General features: G+C 33.9%; 1 pseudogene; it reads right to left on the minus strand.

Annotated features, from left to right (window-relative positions):
• Window positions 1–652: 652 nt before the first annotated feature.
• Window positions 653–1,586, minus strand: LOC141522155 (putative G-protein coupled receptor 160; annotated as a pseudogene).
• Between the last annotated feature and the right edge of the window lie 13,664 nt (window positions 1,587–15,250).

The raw sequence follows: 15,250 nt of genomic DNA on the forward strand, positions 1-15,250 counted from the left end.
TAGGAAGAAGTTGTTATAGGGGGGGGATTTTCATTATGGAAACTCCATCTGCAAAGTCTAAGGTATATAAATAGTAATGATTTGCATGGAATCATACAGTCAGTAAATCATAGAGACTGTGATTTAAATCAAGGTTCTTTTGTTTCCTTTTAAAAATATTTAATAAACTCTACCTACCTGAAAAGTAGTCAATATATCTATGATTTACATAAGTACTTGGTACCTGGATAATACAAACTTTTTTATTTTTTCAAATTATTAAAAATTATTATTACTAAAATTAATTGTTTAAAATTTATTATTATGAAAATTAATTATTATTTTATTGTTTAAATTATTATTAAAAATTAATCTTTTTAATCAAATTATTGCTACTTTTGAGTCCAGAAAAATTTTCACATGAAGCATAAAACTTCCTAGAATAAAATGAAGGTAGTTGCAAACTTAAAATAATACTCAAAGAATACTTTTTGTCAAATTCTTTAAAATATTACTAATTTGTTGAAATATTGGGGAAAAGGTTTTCTTTACAGGTTTTGAGCTTGTGAACCAAAGATCAATGTAACCAGTGTCCTTAAATAGTTTCTATGACATCCTTGTATGACCAATTTCCTTGGAATGAGCTCTAGACTTTATTTACCCAATATAGAAATTAACAGATTATTACTACCACAAGATTTTCCTTTTGCTCAGTATAATAAATTACTAATGAAATGAAGCAGAATTTCAGGCTGACAAATGAGTCCAGGAGTAAAGTTGGTTCTGTTGCCTTAATTTCATGACTCCGACAACAGTAAACTATAGCAATGAGAAAGATGTTAACAAAATATAATCAGGGGACATTCATCATCATGTAGGCTGGATTCCCTGCCTCCAAAACAGAATGATTATCTGAAGGAAAACGAATGGGAGCCAGGTTCCAAGAAAGCAAATTGGAAGTTAGGTCAACAGTTGTTTTTTTACATATGACTGTGTGATCCCAGTCTGATATAAGCTTATTTCCTTTATAAAGGAGTGAATGGACTGAATCAGCATCAATACTTCAGGATAAGAAGTTCCAAATATCACGAGGACACAAATTATGAAAACTGACAACAGGTAGCCTAAATGCTAATACAGGAAAAAAAAAATGAAACCAAACAATGGTAGGGGAAAAGAGTGTTTTCTCAGCTCTCCTAAAAATATACACAAAGGCTGTGAGCCAAATAAATGAAAAAAAATAAGATATTTTGACAGAAGTGAGAGAACTTTCATGTCTGACAGATGTTCAGGGTTGTTTTTTTCTTTTAACCAGACCAGCTAAAAGGAATGCAGGAAATTATAAGTAAAAGACCCACTCCCAGGACAACGTCCTGTAAATAGGCTCTCAAGGATGGGCTTCCCAAAAGCAAGAAGTCAATGAGCACTACAGGCCTGCAAAAACCTAGAAAACTGTGATAGCAGTCCTTTCTTTGCTTGGCTACCAACAGGATGTTTTGGAATATTACCACATGTATAATTAACAGTACCAGGCAGCTAGGATCTAGAGGTGCTTGCCCAGGATGTGACTAGAGCTGAAAAGTGTGATTATCCAGAGAAATATGCATTTTTCCCCTTCATTTGAATGTCAGAATGCTGTTGTTTGCTATGCCTCTGGGCAGGGCTCTCAGAGGAGGAAGAAGAGGAAGGAAAAGGAAGAGCAAGAGATGCATTAATCTCTGCAGTTCCAGCTGGCCCTTAGGAGCCATGCCCACTCAACCACAGGTTCCACTATCTTCCTTTCCCCAGCTAAGCCTAGACCTGCTAGGAACCCTCAGAGGAAGTCCAACCAGAGAGCAGAGGACCTCTGTGTCCCTGGGACAGGGCAGGCTGGATTTGAGTGACTTTTCTCTTTAAACCCCACGTCCTGATTCCAAACCCAGCAGTATATTTACTTGACCCCCCAACACTTAAATGAGTATATTAAAATAATAATTACCTGAATTATACTTTGAATATTCATCTTCATTAATGAGAAATATATGTCCTTTCTTTGGATTTAGGCCAGTTATGGCCTGTATAATATTAAAAAGAAAGGATTGTCCTATTTTTTGTTATTGATTTTTGGCAAGACATGGGGTTTAAGTGACTTGCTCAAGGTCACACAGCTAGGTAATTCTTATGGGTCTGAGGCTGAATTTGAACTCAAGTCCTCCCTACTCCAAGGCCCTTGCTCTATTCATTACTCTGCCTAGTTGCCCCTGGATTATCCTATTAATAAACAAAATAAAACAAACAAACAAAAAAGATTTGCCCAGGTATATGTGACCTTAAAAATAAAAAGGTAGTAAATTTAAAATGCCTTTAAGTATATGGAATGCACTTTTTTCTTTTCCTTTTCACAATGTGAGATATACATTTTTTTGAATCATAGAAAAAAGAGTAATCTAAACTGGAAACTGGTGGAAAATACTTTGGGACAGTAGTTTGTGTAACTTATTTTTATATCAAAAAAGTAGGTATTTGATCTTTAAATGATTTTAATTTGTACAGGCATGAAAAAATTGATTTTAAAAATTTTCCTTTAAAACATTATATTAAAAATTATATTTACTCATTCATTAAGATGTATATAATAACATTTATATCCTCAAAATGCTTCTGTTGCTCTATAATCAAACATTCTTTTTTTTTAGTTGTTTGCAAGGCAAATGGGGTTAAGTGGCTTGCCCAAGGCCATACAGCTGGGTAATTTTTTTAAGTGTCTGAGACCAGATTTGAACCCAGGTACTCCTGACTCCAAGGCCAGTGCTTTATGCACTATGCCACCTAGCCACCCCTCAAATATTATTCTTGAATCAAGCACTCATTAATTCCCTCTAGCACAAAGTAGAGAGGAAAACATTCATTACAGCTCAAGTTTATAAAGTCCTTTGAAGTATTTAAACATAAACAATGTTAACTATTGTTAGCTATTGGGGTGCTCTCTATTTACAAAGCATTTGATTTCTATTTTTAAAATTTATGAGTTAAATATGTCATACTTTTCAAATCAAGCTCCATGTGTTATCTCTACCTTCATTCACACTCCCAAATTCAAGAGCATTGACCATTCACACTGACGATCACAATAATGATGGGCAAGGGAGCTTCAATCTGCTCTTGATTTGACCTAAACCTGTTCACCCCTCCTTAACCATTGGTGCACCCCATTCTATCCCCACCCCACACACACATACACACACACACACACACACACACACACACACACACACACACACACACACTCACCAGAGTTTGCCATATAGGATAGTGCAGGCACTTGTTCAGAATATTAACGTTCAGAGCTTCTGAGTTCAAACTATCCACCAGTCTCAGTCTTCCCTATAGTAGGAATTACAGCATCACATCTAGCTCCCTGAGTTATCCCTAAACTTAAACAAAGGAAAAAGTGGGCAAATATTCCAAACAAGATAGATAGGAAGTACACTTTAGAATAAGGGCAAGATCTACTGAATCTCTTTCCATTCATTCATCTCTGGCAAGAATGAAATTAGATTCCACTTCTATAAAGCCATAACGATTCTCTAAATGCTATTGGATTCTAGCAGTGCTGCCAATTCTTAACGTAGAGATTGCTAATAATTGACTGAAAATATAGAAAACGTATCTTTAAAAGATGGAATATATAAATCCCCAAGAATGTACCAAGGAATTTTCTCAAGATTATAACTTGAAATGAGAACTTGTGTGGCTATGGTGGAGAGAAAGCTGGATTAAGACTGGATGACACAGGGCAAATCTCATAACCCCTCAGGGCTCCAGTAATTTTGTCAATTTTCAGCAACTATGCTGAAGAAGATCTATATTGCTAAATGATGGTTTTTTTTAATGGGGTTAAGTGATTTACCCAAGGTCACACAGCTAGGTAATTATTAAGTATCTGAAGCTGAGTTTGAACTCTGGTCCTCTGATTCTAGAGCTGATCCTTTATGCACTGCTCCACCTAGCTCCCTCGTAAATGTTGATCTTTACCTGTATTCCTCATTTTGATTTCACAAAGTCAGTACAAATACAGGATCTGGTCCCAAAGAGAAATTTGCTATTTAGTTAGTCTTCAATCATGACTCTTTCTGACCTCTTTTATGGAATTTACTTAGCAAAGGAAGTGGTTTGCCATTTTTTTCCAGTTCATTTTACAAATGAGGAAACTGAAACAAACAGGGGTTATGTGTTCAGGGCCACATAGCTAATATGTATATGAGATTGGATTTGAACTCCAGAAGAAGAGTTTTCCTGACTCCAGGTCTAGCCCTTTATCCACTGCACTACTTGGTTATCCTAAAAATATATAAAAGTTGTAGCAAGTAGCTCTCCAAAGACTAGGATTTCCCAATGTTGGCAGTTTTTAAAAACTGAAGATATAAATACATAAACATGACTGTAAAAAGCTGACTTGATATTCCACTAGAAGATTGAAAAATGCAGAAACCTAAGATGAATAAAAGAGGGATTGGATTTTTCTGCTTCAACATTTGTTAGTTATGTCCTCTGGTGTTGGTTGTACAGAGAAATAACCTAGAACAATGATTTTCTTTGTCTAGCAATATCTTTTTTTTTCACTGTTCATTCTCCCTGTGGGAGTTCTTATCCTACCTAAACCACAGATTGCCCTTTTAATCCTAGTGAGCTGTCTCACTAATGTGTTCCACTGATGATAAGGCACTTTATCATAAAAGGATATGAAGGGTTGATTACAAATCTCCACCCTCTTTTGGGGGGAAAAATATCAGAGATACACCTGTGGTGAATCAGTGGGGTCATAGAACAAAGACTAGCTCTTTATTACTTCTAGTTAGGCTATATCAAAGAATAAAGGGTAGTTAATTGTCTTGGGCGGGGGATGTTTAATTCTAACATACCAAAAAGGAATATTTGGAAGATTAGTATTACAAAAGGAAACCACCTAATACTTTCCTTATACCCAGAGGCTACAAGAGTAAACCTAAAATGTTTATACTAAACACTATAATTTCAGAATATGTACATTAGGAAAGTCAGTATTTCTCAAAGAAAAAAAATCTTTTAAAAATTAAATGCATAAATCAATATATCAGCGCTATTTAAAAACAAAACAATTGCATTGTGGTAGTGTCTCTTAATTTATTAGTCAAATATTAATGTGGAAATTAAGATGCCATTAGATGTCCTCTAAATAATTGACGTTAATGTGACTCAACATTTGTTCATATTTTTGCTTTTTTTTTAAGTTCTAACTTAATGTATAATTGGGATAATGAGGTAACTATGCCATTAGAGTACTACAGATTCTTCAATACTGGGAAAAGCTTTGGATAAGCTCCTGTCAGGAGACTATGCCTGTTTTAACAAGAAAAGCTTAGTTAGGAGTTGTCCACATGGTAGTGATTTTTTTTTTATCCATAGCAACTAATAAAATTAAAGAAAAAATCTACAAATTAGTTTTTAGTACTAGGTCACTTCTGCTGTAATGACAGTGGGCATAGTCATTTGTCAACCTTGTTTCACTCAGGTCTGCTATTGGATACCATATGTGCTGAGTTCTCTCACAGCAAGAGCTGTTCTTTCAGGTCTATTGGATCTTGTGCTGTCTGTGAGTATGTGACATTCCACACTCCTATGAGGAGTGGAATCTTTGAAGAACATTTTGTAGGGGTTTTTTTTTGAGTCTCAACCTCTATGGGATTCTGCACCTACCATGGTAATCAGAACAAGATTGGGTAAACTGATAATTTTTAGGGCACCTTTTCTAGTCCCTTCCTTGCATCAGGAGGTAAGCAGTGCCATCCTTAAAATGGATGCTCAGGCACCCAGAGGGTTGCTGAATCTCACTGCTGCTTTCAGAGTAAAAACAACCCTATGATGTGGTACTCCTGTGTGCAGGGTTGTGACTAAAGCTACCAGTGCATGCACACCTGCTGCTTCATCACTTCCCTGTCACCATAGGACTTTTGAGGAATGGTTATGAGTTATGTTTTTTTATATGCATAAATGGATTTAAGTGAGGTAGAGCTTAACAAAAACAACTGCCTCACTCTCTCTTCCAAAGTCATCATGATCCATCATAGCAAGAAAAAGTCACTACAATTGGTGATGGCTCTAGATGCAGTGGATGACCTCTGCGTTTGTTGAATGAAGCTTTAAGCACTGCGCAGCAACTGCTTCAGTTGGCTTCATGGTCATTGAAATGAATTGCTCTCCTCTACCCATTCCACCAGTGGAAGACTTCACATGCTTGGGGTAGACACCCATCACCACTCACCAATGAGTTTGAGACTCCCTTGGTTACTCTCATCCTTGTTTATTCCACCTGCCAAAATGGTTCACCAGGTTGTGGCCACTGTGCATGCTACAGCTTCTTGGAGCCACAGGTGAGAGTTGAACATCAGAAATGGACATCAAAGGTAGAAAGCAGGGGCGGTTAGGTGGTGCAGTGGATAAAGCACCGGCCCTGGACTCAGGAGTACCTGGGTTCAAATCCAGTCTCAGACACTTAATAATTACTTAGCTGTGTGGCCTTGGGCAAGCCACTTAACTCCATTTGCCTTGCAAAAAAACCCCTAAAAAACAGATAGAACGCAGCCCTGAAGAGGGCTTGGCAGCCCCTCACATCTTTAGTCATCCTTGAACTCACCCTACACAAAAGACAATGTGTGGTGCAAAGTGCTGGACTGATCACAGATAAATCCTCTCTAAGCTATATATTGGTATTCAACCAAAGCAGTGCCTCAAGACAAAATGAATAATAGAAGAATTAATGCAAAAATAGAGTGTTTTTCTGAGTCAGTACAGTTTATTGCTAACTTGGAGGGGAAACTGATCTAACACAATTGGCAACAGTGGAGCAGAAAAGGAGTGGGCAGCTTTCCCTTTTTGACCAATTTAAATGAAAGTGAAGTAACTGGGAAAAGTCTGTATATTTTTGCATTATTGATGGACCTAAGAATGGCACTAATAATTTGGGAGAACAATTTGCATTTGTACATAAAAGTTACTAAATAGTGCCAGCCATGTGACTCAACTATTCTTTTGCTAGGCCTATACTCAGGAGAAAGCAAAGAAAGACAAAAGGTCCAAATCATTCAAAAATATTTAAAGTGGCTATTTTTTATAGTGATTAAAAGCCTTAGCTCTTAAAGTCAACCATGACACAAGAGAGGTAATGCCATGACATACAAGTAAGTTGGATTTAAGTGAGAGAGGACTGTCCAAAGTCTCCCATCTCATTTTCTCTTCTGAACCCATCTGGGACAAGTGGTCAGATATGGATCAGGATGACTAGAGATGGTCCTAGATGTAGTGGGAAAAGATGGCCTTTTTAAGCTAAGGTTTGTAATTTAAGGAATGACTAAATAAATTATGTTATATGAATATGATTAAATAACTCTGTGCTATAAGAAATTAGAAAATTTCTTAAAGAAGAAATTTTAAAATTTCTGATTTTCAAAAAAAAAACATATAAAACCTTAACAGGAAGTGATACAAAATGGAATATTTAGAACCAGAATAACAATTCATACTATAACATTAATATAAAAATGAACAATTTTAAGGACATATATAACCTGAAGAAGAATGAAATAAGCAGAACAGGAGAATAATTTATACATCAATTGCTATATAATAACTCATTAAAAACAAACAACTTTTAAAGCTATAATAAGATGAGTACTCTAAGACCATGATACAAAGGTGATTGAATTAGGCTACAAAGTAAGACACATATATTTTTGTATACAATCATTGAGAGACTTTGTTTTGTGTGAAAAGAGATCTCTCATGGGGTGGGACTAATTTGCAATGTTTGCAATATAAAACCAAAAAAATAAATAATTTAAAGAAAAAATATAAATGTCTTGCAAAATTATAAATGTCATTAATTTTAAAATGGTCAATAGAATATTAAAAATTTCCAATCTTTATTTCTACATTCATACTTCTATAGAGTGCAGATTGTAAAAATCAAAATACATATGAAGAAAATTCTTGGTGAAGGTATGAGAAAGAAAAGGGAAGACTTGAAAAATAATACAGCATAATTGAACACATCTTTATAATCACACAACAGATGAAAAGGTTGAGAAAATACAACATCCCAGGGTTATATGTTAACAAATTTTCCATAGAACCTTTATTGAATAAAATGCCACTACAACAAATTATTGCTCAAGCAGATGCTAAAATCACATGATTCCTTGGAATATCTAATAGGCGTAATTTTATTTAATGACCCTTGAATTATTAAGATTAAGTAAACCATAAAACACAAAGATATATGCTCAGTGGAGATTTTAACCACAGGACTGGAGTATGTTTAGAATAAAGACAATGTTAAAAATATTCTTAATAAATGATAAGGTTGTCCATATACTTTTTTTTGGATGATAAGTTAAGTGTATTATTATCCAGAAATTGAAGAGCTTTGTGATTAAGACTAATGATCATTTGAAAGAATTTAACTTATTCCCTTAGGCAAAAAAAAGTGAATGAATAATGACTCTCATTCAAACTATGATGTGATGATCAATGGTCAACTTCATGCATAATTAAAATATAATGCTGAGACAGGCACATCATATAAAAATGAGCTAATTAGACCCAAAAAAACATTGTTTTAATTACTTTTATGCCTTCATATTCCAATTTTTGGAAGGAAATTTTCAAGTTGGAAAAGTGATATTTAAGGATAATCATCTTCATCTGAATCAGTTCATAGCTCATGCAGTCCTTGACTTAAGTGGTTGAGTATGTGTGTGATTGTCTAATAATATGTACCTGAAAACTGAACAAATTCAACAAATGGTTTCTTTCTGCTTCTGTTAATTCAGGTCATGTATGAGATTTATTATGTTTCTTTATGTAAGAAAAGAGAAAATAAACAACTTCTTAATGATACCTGATTAATTATAAAGATTGAATGGATTCATTTTTATGACCCAAATTCATTTAAGTCAAGTGTATTTAACAGAAAAGTTTAATTTCTTGCTTTTTTTAAAGGATTTTTTGCAAGGCAAATGGAGTTAAAGAAGCTTGCCCAAGATCACATAGCTAGGTATTATTAAGTGTCTGAGGTCAGATTTGAACTCAGGTACTACTGACTCCAGGACCGGTGCTCTATCCATTGAACCATCTAGCCACCCCAGAAAAGTTCAATTTCTTAGGAACAAATACCTTCTAAGATGAATACACAAAACTTCTTAAATATGTAATGTCATACCATGAATTGTAAGTAACTAAGAGCCAATCAAGTCTACCATGTTTAGTCTTGACTCTCTAGTCCCCTATAAATTAACCTCCTTGTTACTTATAAAGCATTATTGAAAACTATCCAAACAAAATAGCTTACCCTTTTGAAAAATACTATATTTATAAAGAATGCTAGATGAAGGGCCCCAAAAGTTATTTTTTTATTTAAAATTTGACTAGAAGACTGCACTTTACCTCTTCTTCATAGTTGAACAGTAAATTAGGGAACACTATTGATTTAATTGATAGATCTTGAACTGAAATATAAAATTGTCTCACAATAGGAAATAAAATTAATAGTTTATACATGTATATTTTATTTATAGATACTGTTAATGGAAAATCATTTAGACAATATTCATAGTGATAAAGAAAATATTTGTTTTATGCATGGTATTGATCTAATGATATCAAGTAATGAAAGTAACATGGCAATAATAACAAAAAAGAGAGAAAACATAGAGCATGGAGATTTCTGGGGTGCAGGAAGATGGCAGTGTGAAGGTAACATGCTGCCAGAGCTCTTCCCTTCTAAAGATAAATGAAACTTCTGAAGTGACATTCAAGCTACAAGGTCCACCAAGAGAAGATCCAAGGAAGTTTTCAATGGTGGATATCTTGGAGGATCTTAAGTGAAAGTTTGTTTCTTTGGGGGGAAAGAGGAAGCAAAGTTCAGGAGGTGGGAGAGCAGGAAAGTCACAGTGCAGTCCAAGTCCCAAAAGTTTGACAACAGCAGAGGTCCTGGCAGCTAGATAGCTAAGCAGCAGAGAAGAATCTACACCAAAAAAAGTCTGAACCCTGGAAACTTCAGGTTAAAAGACAGGACTGGGTTGGGAACAAACCACTGCTAAGTCAAAAACTGGAAACAAGGAGGAAATTTATTTCTGCAAAGGCAAGGTCTGGACTGGAATTCTGGATTGGATTAACATAGGCAATATCTTGGCCAACAATAAGTCATGGATTAGACCTCACCCTCCCTCAAAAAAAAGGTTTTTTTCTATACTCCCTATACCTCAAGAGGAGAGCTAAAACAAAGATGAGCAAAAAACTAAAGGAGAATTCACTATAGAAAACTACTTTGCAGATAAAGATGATAATGCTATGTTGGAAGAAGAAATCAGTGAAAAATCACTCACAGGGGAAGTCTCAAAACAGTTTAAGAATTGGATTCAAATCCAAAAGCTCATAGAAGAGTTTATAAAGATTTTGAAAACCAAAGAAGAGAGAAAGAAGAAAAATGGAAAAAAAGAAAAGAGTCATGCAGGAAAATTACGGAAAATTGACCAGAGAAAGCAAGACCTTTAAAAAGGAAACACAAAAGGCAACTGAAGAAAATAAAACCTTAAAAATCAGAATTGAATAGAAACCTACAGGACTACAAGATTCCAAAAAAAAAAAATCAAAAGGCTGAAAAAGGCATAAAGTACCTTTTAGGATAAACAAATGACCTGGAAAATAGATCCAGGATAGATAATCAATGAATAATTGAACTACTAGAAAGTGAAGATAAAAAAGAACCTGGAAAAACATCATTTAGGAAATTATCAGGGGAAACTGTCCAAATCTGCTAGAGCAAGAAGACAATATAACCATTGAAAGAATATACAGAAGCCCTCCAGAAAGAGATTCCAGGATAAAAACTCCAAGGGCTATTATAGCCAAATTCAAAATCTCTCAAGTAGAGGTAAAAATACTGCAAATAGCAAAAAAGAAATAATTTAAATACAGAGGAAAGGCAATCAGTCTCACACAGGATCTATCAGTTTTAACACTGAAGGACAGGAGAATCTGAAATAGCATAAATTGGAGGGCCAAGGACCTGACTTACTCCTCTGCAAAATTCAGCAAATGCTGTTGGGAGAAAAGCTGGATGTTCAACAAGATACAGACTTCCAGCCAGAAAAGAACAGAGAATTCAATCACCAAACTCAAGAACTGCATAAAAGGTAAATGAAAAGGAAAGAAAAAACAAAACAAATGTTGGTCAAGACTATCAAATTGTATAAAATCCTAAAAGGGAAGATATATAACACTTCTAATTCTTAAGAATTTTACTTCTCTTAGGATAATTGAAGGATCAGATGTAATGGAAGAGATTTGTCTTAAAGGATATGAGTATACTTGGGTGTTGTCTCTCCATTGAAGCCTTCACTATGTTTGATGACTTGAAGAGATCCAAGATGACTTCACTAAGTTTGCCTTTGGTAAAAAGAAGGGGTGCTAATTTTAATTTTTTTTTTCTCAGAATCATTTGACCTACTTTAACTCTGCTGTGCTGACAAAGCTTAGTACCTACTCTGATGACTGCATCATAAGTTGGGTGGTCATGAGTCAATGTCTTCCCTAACTTACAATCATTTATAAAGTTCTCAGGTGAGATATGAGCATCCAAATATTTAGAACCCTTTAAGATTCTTGTAGATAATTACAGCAGACTTTGAATTAATCTTTCCTTGACTCAACAAGGGGTTAAGTAACCTGGATGGGAAGGGGCAACTATAAAGTGTTAGAGAAAATAGGTCTGGTGGGAGGGGTAGGAAAAGTTAAGAAATGATCTGGCTTTGGATGGTACTTTGGTTCATGAGGAGGACTGTGTATCCTTGGAGGATACTTGAAAAATGGGGTAAGGTAAAAAAGTGATTATAATTATAATTTGATGTATTTTGAGAAAATGCTGCTTATCAAATAATCAAACAATCAATCTGTGATGATATTTTGATAACAATATGAGCTTCTCAAAGTTAAAGGTGAAAAGGAGTGAAATTTTTGGGAGGAGGAAGGAGAGGAGAGAGAAAAGAGAAAATATAAATAGAAAAAGACAGCATCAAGAGAAATACAGGACTGAACACTTTTATGAAACAAGAGTAGAATGGATTAAAAAAACCATAATCTGAAAATATGTTGTTTACAGCATATCTGAAGAGTAATACACACACAGGTTAAAGGGAAAAGAATAGAGAAAAATATATTTTGCCTCAGCTGATCAAGAAATCAAGGGTAGTGATTCTGATCTCAGATAAAGTTAAAGCAAAAATAGATCTCATTAAAAAGAATAAGGAAAGAAATTACATCTTCTTAAACAGCACCATGGGTAATAAAGCTAGATCATTATTAAAAATGTATACACCTAGAGTTACAGCATTCAAATACCTAGAGGAAAAGTTGAGTGAATTACAAGGAGAGATAGACATAAAATGTTTATAATGGGGGACCTTAACCACCCTCTCTCAGAACCAGAAAAAATCTAAACACAAAATAGACAAGAAGGAATTTAAGGAGGTGCATGAAATCTTTAAAAAAAATTTGATATGAAAGTACACTGCAGAAAACTTTTTAAATTTTCTTTTTATTTATTTTTGTTTTTCATGCATTTGTACATGCATTTCTCCAAGTTACAAAATATCCCTACAACCTCCCTTCCCAACCCCCTCAGTCAGGTTGGCATTTTACATACATATTTTGTTAAACATATTTACAAATTAGGAATTAAGATTAAAGGAAAGAGATACAAAAAAGATGCTTTTTATAAAGTGTTCATCAAATTTGGTAGGGGTGTTTTTTTCTCTGTTTTGTTTTTGTTTTGTTTTTATTCCTCTAGTAGGGAATAATATACTCCATAATATAGTTGTACAAGCTCTTTGGACTATCAAGAGGAGTTGTGTCCATCAATGTTGTTTCTCTCATAATATTATTGATGTGTACATTGTTCTCTTGACTCTAATCCCTTCATGCAACATCACATCCCATAATTTATTCTATGCTTCTCTAGAGTTCAGCCATTTATGTTTTCTTATATAACAATAATATTTCATAGTATTCATGTGCCATAACTTGTTTAGGCATTTCTCAATTGATAGGCAACCCCTCAATTTCCCATTATTTGCCACTACAAAAAGAGTTGTCATGAATATTTTGGAATTTTTTGCAATTTTTTACAATTTCTTCTGTATATAGTCCATGAGTTAGAATTGCTGGTTCAAAGGGTATGAACAGTTTATTGCTCTTTGAGCATAACTCCATATTGCTCCCCAGAAAGGTGGGATCCATCCACCAGGAATGTGTCACTGTCCCAATCCTCACACAACCTCTCCAACATTGATCAGCTTTGCTTTTCCCAATCCAATAGGTGTGAGATGGTGCATCACTGTTGTTTTAATTTACATTTCTCTAATCAATTTCAATTTGGCATATTTTTTCATGTGATTATTATGTAGCTTTAATTTCATTTGAAAACAGTCTGTTCATATTCGTTGACCATTTATCAATTCGGGAATGACTAGTGCTTTTATAAATTTGATGCAATTCTCTATATAATTTAAAAATGAGACCTTTATCAGAACTCCTGGTTGTGAAGATTGTTTCCCAACTTTCTGCTTTTCTTCTAATTTTGGCACCATTGATTTTATTAATACAATAACTTTTTTAATTTAATATAGTCACAAATCATAAAATTTACACTTTATAGTGTGCTCTAATTCTTATTCGATCATAAATTTATTCCTTTTCCAAAGATTAGAGTATTTTTTCTACTAATTTATCTATGTTATAGCTCTTTATGTCTAAATCCTGTACCCATTTTGACCCTATTTGGATGTAAGGTATGAGATATGGATCCATGCCTAATTTTTGCCATACTATTTTTCAGTTTTCCCAACAATTTTTGTCTAAGAGTGAGTTCCTATCCCAGAGCCTGATGTCTTTAGGTTTGTCAAAGGGTAGATTGCTATAATTATATAATTAGGATTCATTGGGGAAATTGAGCTATAATTTTCTTTATCTATTTTGGTTCTTACTGGTTGAGGTATCAGCACCATGTTGGTATCATAAAAGGAGTTTGTTCAAACTTCTTTCTCTCCTATTTTTTAAAATAGTTAATATAGAATAGGAATTAATTGTTCCTTAAAGTTTGGTAGAATTTTCTTGTAAATCCATCTGGACCTGGAAACATTTACTTAGGGACTTTATGGATGGTTTCTTCAATTTCTTTTTCTGAAATGGGGTTATTTAAGTAATTTATTTACTCTTTTGTTAATCAAGGCAGTTTCTATTTTTGTAAATATAAATCCATTTCACTCAAGTTGTCCAATTTATTGGAAAATAGTTTGACAAAGTAGTTTCAAATTATCTCTTTAATTTCCTCCTCATTAGTGGTTAGTTCACCCTTTTCATTTTTGATACTGGTAATTTGGCTATCTTCTTTCATTTTTAAAAATTAGATTAACCAGAGGTTTGTCTATTTTATTGGTTTTTTACATGAAACCAAATCTTAGTTTTATTTATGAGATAAATGGCTTCCTTGCCTTCTATTTTATTAATCTCTCCCTTGATTTTCAGAAATTCTAATTTGGTATTGAATTGGAGTTGTTTACTTTGCTCTTTTTCTAGCTTTTTTAGGTATGTATGCAATTCATTGATTTCCTCTTTGGCTGCATCCCATAAATTTTACTATAATGTCTCATTATTATCATTTTCTTGGATATAATTATTGATTATTTGTTTTTGATCCACCCATTATTTAAGATAAAGTTATTTACTTTCCAATTAGTTCTTGATTTGTCATTCCCTGACCCTTTATAAGATGTAATTTTTATTGCATCATGGACTGAGAGATGTGTATTTATTATGTCTGCCTTTCTGAACTAGATTTTAAGAATTTTATGCCACAGTATGTGGTCAATTTTGGTGAAGGTGCCATGTAGCACCAAGAAAAAGGTTTATTCTTTTATGTCCCCATTAAGTTTTCTCTGGAGGTCTATCATATCTAAGTTTTCTAAGATTTCATTAACATTCTTAACTTCATGTTTATTTTGTTCTTAGATTTCTCTAGTTCTGAGAGAGGGAGGTTGGGTTCTCCCATTATTAAAGATTTGTTGTCTATTTTTCCTTGTAATTCACTCAGCTTTTCCTCTAGGAATTTGGATGTTATAAAACTAGGTGCATACATGTTTAGTATTGATGTAACTTCATTACCAATGGTGCCTTTTAAGAAGATACAGTTTCCTTGCCC

The sequence above is a fragment of the Macrotis lagotis genome, chromosome 1 (assembly GCF_037893015.1).
Source record: "Macrotis lagotis isolate mMagLag1 chromosome 1, bilby.v1.9.chrom.fasta, whole genome shotgun sequence".
Classification (NCBI taxonomy): Eukaryota; Metazoa; Chordata; class Mammalia; order Peramelemorphia; family Peramelidae; genus Macrotis; species Macrotis lagotis.